Source organism: Lolium perenne, chromosome 7 (assembly GCF_019359855.2).
Source record: "Lolium perenne isolate Kyuss_39 chromosome 7, Kyuss_2.0, whole genome shotgun sequence".
Classification (NCBI taxonomy): Eukaryota; Viridiplantae; Streptophyta; class Magnoliopsida; order Poales; family Poaceae; genus Lolium; species Lolium perenne.
Genome location: NC_067250.2, coordinates 253,195,969 through 253,205,492, shown reverse-complemented (window position 1 = coordinate 253,205,492; position 9,524 = coordinate 253,195,969).

The following is a 9,524-nucleotide window of genomic DNA, read 5'->3' as shown; positions in this document are numbered from 1 at the left end:
AATACCGGCACGTCCACCTCCATACTGTCCACCAGCATAGCTTCTTCCGGCTTGGATCCGGCAGTCCCCGAGTTTACCGGAACAGTCCCCGGGTTTCCTTCGTCAATGTCCATTGGCACAACGTGTGACTCCGGTACAAAGATTGATTCAGATTCCGGACTTGGTTTGATCGATGGCACCCTTAGGTGAGCCAAAGCTACTCCGGGAGGGATTTCTTGCATGGAGGAGCCCAACTTAGAGAGCGTATCCGCGGCTTCATTTTCTGCCCGCGGAACATGGTGAAACTCGCATCCCTCGAAGAATCCGGCAATCTTTTGCACATGAAACCGGTATGAGGCCATGTTGGCATCTTTCGCGTCCCAATCTCCGGAACATTGTTGCACCACAAGATCTGAGTCGCCGTAGCAAATGATCCGGTGTGCACCGATTTCTTTTGCGACCTTGAGCCCATGAATTAGAGCTTCATACTCAGCGACATTGTTCGATGCCCTGAAGTGCACTTGCAGAACATACCGGAGGTGATCTCCCTTAGGTGAAGTAAGAACTACACCGGCACCTAGACCCTCTTTGAGCTTGGATCCGTCAAAGTGCATCTTCCAGTATTCTATTTTTTGTTCCGGCGGTTTGTATTGCATTTCCGCCCAATCGCCCAGAAAATCAGCCAATGCTTGTGATTTTATGGCGTCTCTTCTTTCGTATACCGGTACATACGGTGATAGCTGAATTGCCCATTTGGCAATCCTGCCGCTAGCATCCTTGTTGCACATGATATCAGAAATGGGTGCCTCGCTCACCACCTTCATGGGGTGCTCCTCAAAGTAGTGCTTGAGCTTCGTGGCGGCCATGTACACGCCGTAGGTCATTTTTTGGAAGTGAGGGTAGTTTTGTTTTGAGAGGGAGAGCACCTCGCTCAGGTAGTATACCGGCCTTTGCACGGTTTTTCCTTCCTCTTCTCTTTCTACCACAACCACAACACTCACGACCCGGTTCGTTGCTGCTATGTACAACAGCATGGGTTCCCTTTCCAAAGGCGAAGCCAATACCGGTGCAGTTGCTAGCATTTTCTTTAGTTCTTTGAACGCAGCGTCTGCCTGCAGGGTCCAAACGAAGGTATCGGATTTTTTCATCAAAGCATATAGCGGCAAGGCCTTTTCGCCCAACCGGCTTAGCGATGCCAAGCTTCCGGTAAACTTCTGCACGCCTTTGAGATCTCACGGTATAGTCATTCTTTCGATGGCCCGGATTTTTACCGGATTAACCTCTATCCCGCAGCTTGACACGAGAAAGCCAAGCAGTTTGCCGGCAGGAACACCGAAAGTGCATTTTGCCGGATTGAGTTTCATCCGGAACCTTCTCAAGTTATCAAATGTTTGCCTTAAATCGTCGATCAAGGTTTCTTTTACTTTAGTTTTTATTACGACATCATCCACATAGACTTGCACATTTTTTTCCAATTTGATCAAACAAATACTTTTGCATACAGCGCTGGTACGTTGCACCAGCGTTGCGCAAACCGAATGGCATAGTGACATAGCAATAAGCCCCGTGCGGGGTAATGAACGCAGTTTTTATTTGATCTTCCTTTTTCAAGGGAATTTGATGGAAACCGGAATAAGCATCCAGGAAAGACAACAGCTCACAGCCAGCAGTAGAATCGATCACTTGATCAATCCGGGGCAAAGGGAAAGGATCTTTCGGGCAAGCCTTGTTCAGGTTGGTGTAGTCGATGCACATGCGCCACACCTTTGGAGCCTTGGGGTCTTCTTCCTTCTTTTTCTCGACAAGCACTGGATTGGCTAGCCACTCAGTGCGCAGCACTTCCACGATGAAACCGGAAACTAGCAACTTTGTTACTTCCTCTCCAATTATCTTCCTCCTATCTTCAGCAAACCGGCGTAAAGGTTGCCGCACCGGCTTCGCGTCCTTCCGGACATTCAGAGAGTGCTCAGCCAATTCCCTCGGCACACCCACCAAGTCATCAGTAGACCAGGCAAATATGTTCCGATTCTCACGGAGGAAGTTGACGAGCGCGCTTTCCTATGCCTCACTCAGGCCGGCACCGATACGAACGGTGCGCTCTGGGTAAGCCGGATCCAGCACAATGTCTTTCGTTTCTTTTGTCGGCTTGAAAGCCGGTGAGCCAAGCTGGCCGCTCATTGCCGCTAAGTTCAGCTGGGAAGATTGAGCCAGCGCAACTGCGGTTTGCATTCTCCTTTTTTCTTCCGCTATCACCAGCGATTCGGCCAGATTTGATCCGGCGGAAGCAGTTTCCAGTGACACCTTGTAGTTTCCCACCACGGTTAATGGACCGTTGGGTGCCGGCATCTTCATCTTGAGATAAGCCATATGAGTTGAGGCCATGAATGCAGCCAATGCCGGTCTCCCCAGCAGTGCATGGTAAGGACTGTCTAGGTCCACCACCTCAAACAGAAGATTTTCCACCCGGCAATTATCACGTCCCCCAAACGATACATCCACCCGGACCTTTCCCATGGGCGAACAGGACAACCCCGGAACGATTCCGTGGAACGTTGTGTGAGTCGGCTGAAGCATGTTTTCTGTTATCCCAAGCGTATGCATGGTATGCCGGTACATGATATTTATGCTGCTCCCATTGTCTATCAGCACTTTGCTGAATTTGACACGAGTCGTTGGCCCATGCATGATTGGGTCCACAACGAGAGCGTAACCACCCGGATTCGGCATGATCTTGGGGTGATCCTTGAATGACCAGATAATTTCCTGATCTGACCACAGCATGTATTTTGGAACTGCCGGCATTACTGCATTCACTTCCATGGAGCGGCGACGGATGCTTTGCTTGTCTGTTGGCTCAGTAACGAACACAACACAGCACATGTCCGGGTCCTGATAAACATTCCGGCCTAAAGGTGCCGGTGGTGGAGCTTGGTTAATACCTTGTGCCACCTGATGAACTTGTTGCTGCTGCTGCCGGTTCGGTTGAGGGTGTACCGGTAGAGCATTTGCTCCAGTAAGCGGGGGTGGTGGTGGAAGTCTTCCGGTACCCTGGTCCCTTGCATCCTTCATCATGCCTCTTTCCATCAATCTTTTCGTCCAAGTGCAATCTTTTGTCAAATGGTTCGCAGGTCTTGCGGGATTTGGTGTGTGCCACCGGCACGGCTGATCCATAGCGGATTCCATGGTGTACTTCTCATCGTTTTGCCACGCCTTCATTTCAACCCATTGTTTTTTAGGACCCGCCCATGGCTGCGATCCGGTTTTTTGCCTCTGGCTTCCGCCGGCGCCGGAATTATCCTGCACCGAGGCAACTTGCTGCGGACCATACCTCCGATCCGGAAAATCTTCCCTTCTTTTGTTGTGCCGGTTGTCCCGGTATTGATCTTGACGCGGTTGGCTCGCTTGCGCCGGTTCAGCTTGAACCGCCGGTTGCATTGGGTCTCCCAATGCGTAGCTATCTGCCACACGTATCATTTCCGCCAAAGTTACCGGCATGTTCCTCTGCAGCTTTTGCCACAGTGGTGAACCTCTTCTGCACCCATTGCAGAACCAAGCGATGGCCTGCGCCTCGATCACCCCCTCACAGGAGTTCCTTGTGGAGTTCCACCGGGTCAGGTAATCCCGGTATGTTTCATTCGAGCGCTGCACGCACAGGGCGAGCTGCTGTGGCCTGTTTGGCCTCCGGTACGTACTGCTGAAGTTGCTTACGAAAGCTTCCTCAAAGTCTATCCAGCCATTTATGCTCCCTTCCGGCAGGTTGTTAAGCCAAATGCGGGCCGGTCCTACCAGGAAGGATGGTACAATTCTCACGGCCCAACGCCGGATTCCTCCACCTGCCACGGTTCCTCCGCCACCAGCGACGTATACTGCGGTTACATAATCCGCAAGCCAGTCTTCCGGCTTAGTGGTGCCATCGTATGTTTTTGTGTCACGGGGCAACTGGAAGTTGCGAACCGGTGGTTCCTCTTTCATGATCCGTGGGCCAAAGCATTTTGGACCCGGAGGACCTTCTGCCTCGATCATCTCGGATAAATATACTCTGTGCAGCCTGTGCCTTGCATCCCGGTCTGGCAGGCATCTTTCTCCCACGCGGACCCCCAAAGGGTTCCGGTAGGCTGCTACTCTTTCAGTTCCGGAATCAGCTTCATCGTAACGTACCGGTACCGCGGCTCTTGCCTGCCGGTACCTTGGCAGAGGTATTTCCTCCTCATCATACGCTGCTCTTACCGCGCGATAATTTTGCCCGGCTTCACCTTTACCGGCATAATCTTTTCCGGCATAGCCATTTCCGGCATAACCACGCACTGCCCCTTGGCTTTTTCTACCGGCCTCGTGTTGCCCGGCTTGTTGTTTGCCGGCAAGTACCGGATCATACACAGTCATTTGCTGTGCATTCACATCTTTTTCTCTTCTTCTGTCCGGATGGGGGGACGATGCCTGCCATGGGACTTGCTTCCGGCATTCTTTGCCGAACGCGCGGATTTCGATGCTGCAGCTTTGTTCATTTTAGCAAGCTGCTCAGCGTTCTGTTCCTGTATTATATCAAGCAGCTCCCTAACACGATCTTGTTGTTTTGCTAGAGCATCTCCGGTAAGCGAATCACACATCTCTACAGCAGCCCTAGCAGCTTTTATGGTTTTATCTGGACTACTGTACTTAGGTTTTTCTACGATGCTCAAAGATGCAGAGGCACTTTTTCCGGTAAGAATCTCCTTACGCAGATCCTGATCTAGATTGCGAGCTCTAAGCCGGTTTTCCGGTACTCTAGCAGGTTGAACGCTAACAGAAGCAAAGCCATGGGTAGCGTTATACTCACGTAGGGTTAGGTTCAGCTCGCGCTGCGCCCGGATGATGTCCGCGCCCCCGGAGAGCAGCTTCTGGCGTTGTGCCTCCAGCTCCGCCTGAGCCGCTGCCGGATCGATGTTCTGCGCGATGGGCGTGGCCAGCACGTTCATGGCCGCTTGGAGAGGAGTCTCCGATGGCACTGCAGATGCACCCGCAACCTCCTGGTCGCGCTCGGTCGGTGGCTTGGCCGTGCGCGTAGACCTTGTCTGTCCAGCGCCTTCCACCGCAGCTTCCTTGCCGGCGCCAGCCGTGCCAACCACCAGCACCTCCACGCTGCCGGCGGCGTGGCCGCTGCGAACTGCAGATCTCAGCGGGTCCGGAGCCACCAGCACCGGCGAGAGGCACTGGCGCTCAGGGACGGTGCCGTAGTAGACGCGGAAGCTGCCGAACTCGATGATGCTGCTGTTCTTGGGGAACTTACCGCCGTTGGCGAAGCAGCCAGTGTTGTCGTTGATGAAGTCCATCAAGAGGACACGGTTGACGAGCGCAGTGACGACACGCTCACCGGAGATGGTGAGGAGGCCCGCCCGAATATGAACTCTAGCAAGCGCAGCTGCTGGCCCCACGGTGGGCGCCAACTGTCGTCGTGGTGAACAGACAGATGCCATGGGATGGCTTAAGTTGGGGCCAAATGTGCGCTAGAGGATTCGGGGGAGGGTTTCCGGATGGATAGCCGGATGCTTTCCAGATGAACTTGGCCTTGGCCAGAGGTTGAAGAAGAAGAACACACGAACTATTTCCCCTTCAGATCTCTCTATTCCTTGATCACAAGAGGTTACAGGTTTCTGGATTCACGTAACACGCTAGATCGTACCCGTACATGGGGGTGATCCCTCTCCTTATATAGGGGAGAGGGTGGCTTACAGGGGAAGAAACCCTAGGAAACCCTAATGGCATCTTTGACTAGACAAACTACTTTACAAAGCCACTTTGGCTACCGGTGACGCCGGTGTGTCTTTAATCAGGAGCAGTGACATCCTCCGGTACCTTTTACGTCATCATCTGCTTTAGACGTCGGGGCTTCGTTTAAAGCTGAAGCGCTTCGCTCATCCTTGTCCTCTAGCTTTCGAGAGAATCTTTGACCAGCCTTGCCGACGTGCTACAGTGTAGCCTGTACCGGTACTCCGGTACCTTCTTAGCCGGTTCCGGTATACCCCTCCTCGGATACCGGCATGATTCACTTTGCATAGAACCAATATCTGTTATCCGGAATAACCTCTAAACCGGTACCTTGACGGCTCAAACCATCCGGTTTGGCATGCCTTTAGCATACCGGGGGTCATCCCCCCAACAATAGGTTGGTTGTGTGTTTCATGGTGATTCCATGGTTGGAAAGTGCCGAAACATGGGGTTTTAATCAATTTTAGGGTCAAAAGGGGTCTACCTTGGCCTAAACTATAGCAAGCCAACTTGGATGGTGCCAATATTGGGAACACTTGTGCATGGTGGTATGTCCCACACTTGATATGTAGGGTTTTCTAGGTTGATTGTGTGTTTCATGGTGATCCCATGGTGGGGAGGTGCCGAAACAAGGGTTTTAGGGTCAAAAGGGGTCTAATTGGCCTAAAACATAGAAACCCACATTGGATGGTTCCTATATTGGGCACACTTGTGCATGGTGGGTTGCCCCACACTTTCTACCTTGGGTTTTATAGGTTTGTTGTGTGTTTCATGGTGATCCCATGGTTGGGAGGTGCCAAAACAAGGGGTTTTAATCAATTTTAGGGTCAAAAGGGGTCTACCTTGGCCTAAACTATAGCAAGCCACCTTGGATGGTGCCAATATTGGGAACACTTGTGCATGGTGGCATTCCCCACACTTGCTACGTAGGGTTTTCTAGGTTGGTTGTGTGTTTCATGGTGATCCCATGGTGGGGAGGTGCCGAAACAAGGGTTTTAGGGTAAAAAAGGGGTCTAATTTGCCTAAAACATAGAAATCCACCTTGGATGGTGCCAACATTTGGCACACTTGTGAATGGTGGCATGCCCCACACTTTCCAACTAGGTTTTTCTAGGTTGGTTGTGTGTTTCATGGTGATCCCATGGTGGGGAGGTGCTGAAACAAGGGGTTTTAGGGTCAACAGGGGTCTACTTGGCCTAAAATATGCCAAACCACCTTGGATGGTACCTATATTGGGCACACTTGTGCATGGTGGCATGCCCCACACTTTCTACCTTGGGTTTTATAGGTTGGTTGTGTGTTTCATGGAGATTCCATGGTTGGAAAGTGCCGAAACATGGGGTTTTAATCAATTTTAGGGTCAAAAGGGGTCTACCTTGGCCTAAACTATAGCAAGCCAACTTGGATGGTGCCAATATTGGGAACACTTGTGCATGGTGGCATGTCCCACACTTGATATGTAGGGTTTTCTAGGTTGGTTGTGTGTTTCATGGTGATCCCACGGTGGGGAGGTGCCAAAACAAGGGTTTTAGGGTCAAAAGGGGTCTAATTGGCCTAAAACATAGAAACCCCCCTTGGATGGTGCCTATATTGGGCAAATTTGTGCATGGTCAGATGCCCCACACTTTCTACCTTGGGTTTTCTAGGTTGGTTGTGTGTTTCATGGTGATCCCATGCTGGGGAGGTGCCGAAACAAGGGTTTTAGGGTCAAAAAGGGGTCTAATTGGCCAAAAACATAGATACCCACCTTGGATGGTGCCAACATTTGGCACACTTGTGCATGGTGGCCGGTATGCCCCACCCTTGCTAACTTGGGTTTTCTAGGATGGTTGTGTGTTTCATGGTGATCCCATGGTTGGGAAATGCCGAAATAAGGGGTTTTAATCAATTTTAGGGTCAAAAGGGGTCTACCTTGGCCTAAACTATAGCAAGCCACCTTGGATGGTGCCAATATTGGGAACACTTGTGCATGGTGGCATGCCCCACACTTGCTACATAGGGTTTTCTAGGTTGGTTGTGTGTTTCATGTTGATCTCATGGTGGGGAAGTGCCGAAACAAGGGTTTTAGGGTCAAAAGGGGTCTAATTGGCCTATAACATAGAAACCCACCTTGGATGGTGCCAACATTTGTCACACTTGTGCATGGTGGCATTCCCCACCCTTGCTAACTTCGGTTTTCTAGGTTGGTTGTGTGTTTCATGGTGATCCAATGGTGGGGAGGTGTTAAAACAAGGGGTGTTTAGGGTCAAAAGGGGTCTACCTTGGCCTAAACTATAGCAAACCACCTTGGATGGTGCCTATATTGGGCACACTTATTCAAGGTGGGATTCCCCACACTTGCTACATTGGGTTTTCTAGGTTGTTTGTGTATTTCATGGTGATCCCATGGTGGGGAGGTGCCGAAACAAGGGTTTTAGGGTCAAAAGGGGTCTAATTGGCCTAAAACATAGAAACCCAACTTGGATGGTGCCAAAATTTGGCACACTTGTGCATGGTGGAATTCTCCACCCTTGCTAACTTGGGTTTTCTAGGTTGGTTGTGTGTTTCATGGTGATCCAATGGTGGGGAGGTGCTGAAACAAGGGGTTTAGGGATAAAAGGGGTCTACCTTGGCATAAACTATAGCAAACCACCTTGTATGGTGCCTATATTGGGCACACTTGTTCATGGTGGGATGCCCCAAAATTTCTACCTTGGGTTTTCTAGGTTGTTTGTGTGTTTCATGGTGATCCCATGGTGGGGAGGTGCCGAAACAAGGGTTTTAGGTTCAAAAGGGCTCTAATTGGCCTAAAACATAGAAACCCACATTGGATGGTGCCAACAATTGGCACACTTGTGCATGGTGGCATTCCCCAGCTTTGCTAACTTGGGTTTTCTAGGTTGGTTGTGTGTTTCATGGTGATCCAATGGTGGGGAGGTGCTGAAACATGGGGGTTTTTAGGGTCAAAAGGTTTCTACTTGGCCTAAAATATACCTTGGATGGTGCCTATATTGGGGATACTTGTGCATGGTGGCATGATCCACACTTGCTACCTTGGGTTTTCTAGGTTTGTTGTGTGTTTCATGGTGATCCCATGGTTTGGAGGTGCCGAAACAAGGGGTTTTAATCAATTTTAGGGTCAAAAGGGGTCTACCTTGGCCTAAACTATAGCAAGCCACCTTGGATGGTGCCAATATTGGGAAAACTTGTGCATGGTGGCATGCCCCACACTTGCTACGTGGGGTTTTCAAGGTTGGTTGTGTGTTTGATCGTGATCCCATGGTGGGGAGGTGCCGAAACAAGGGTTTTAGGGTCAAAAGGGGTCTAATTGGCCTAAAACATAGAAACCCACCTTGTATGGTGACAACATTTGGCACACTTGTGCATGGTGGCATTCCCCACCCTTTCTAACTTGGGTTTTATAGGTTGGTTGTGTGTTTCATGGTGATCCAATGGTGGGGAGGTGCTGAAACAAGGGGTTTAGGGTTAAAAGGGGTCTACCTTGGCCTAAACTATAGCAAACCACCTTGGATGGTGCCTATATTGGGCACACTTTTTCATGGTGAGATTCCCCACACTTTCTACATTGGGTTTTCTAGGTTGGTTGTGTATTTCATGGTGATCCCATGGTGAGGAGGTGCCGAAACAAGGGGTTTTAGGGTCAAAAGGGGTCTACTTGGCCTAAAATATACCAAACCACCTTGGATGGTGCCTATATTGGGGATACTTGTGCATGGTGGCATGACCCACACTTGCTACCTTGGGTTTTCTAGGTTTGTTGTGTGTTTCATGGTGATCCCATGGTTTGGAGGTGCCGAAAC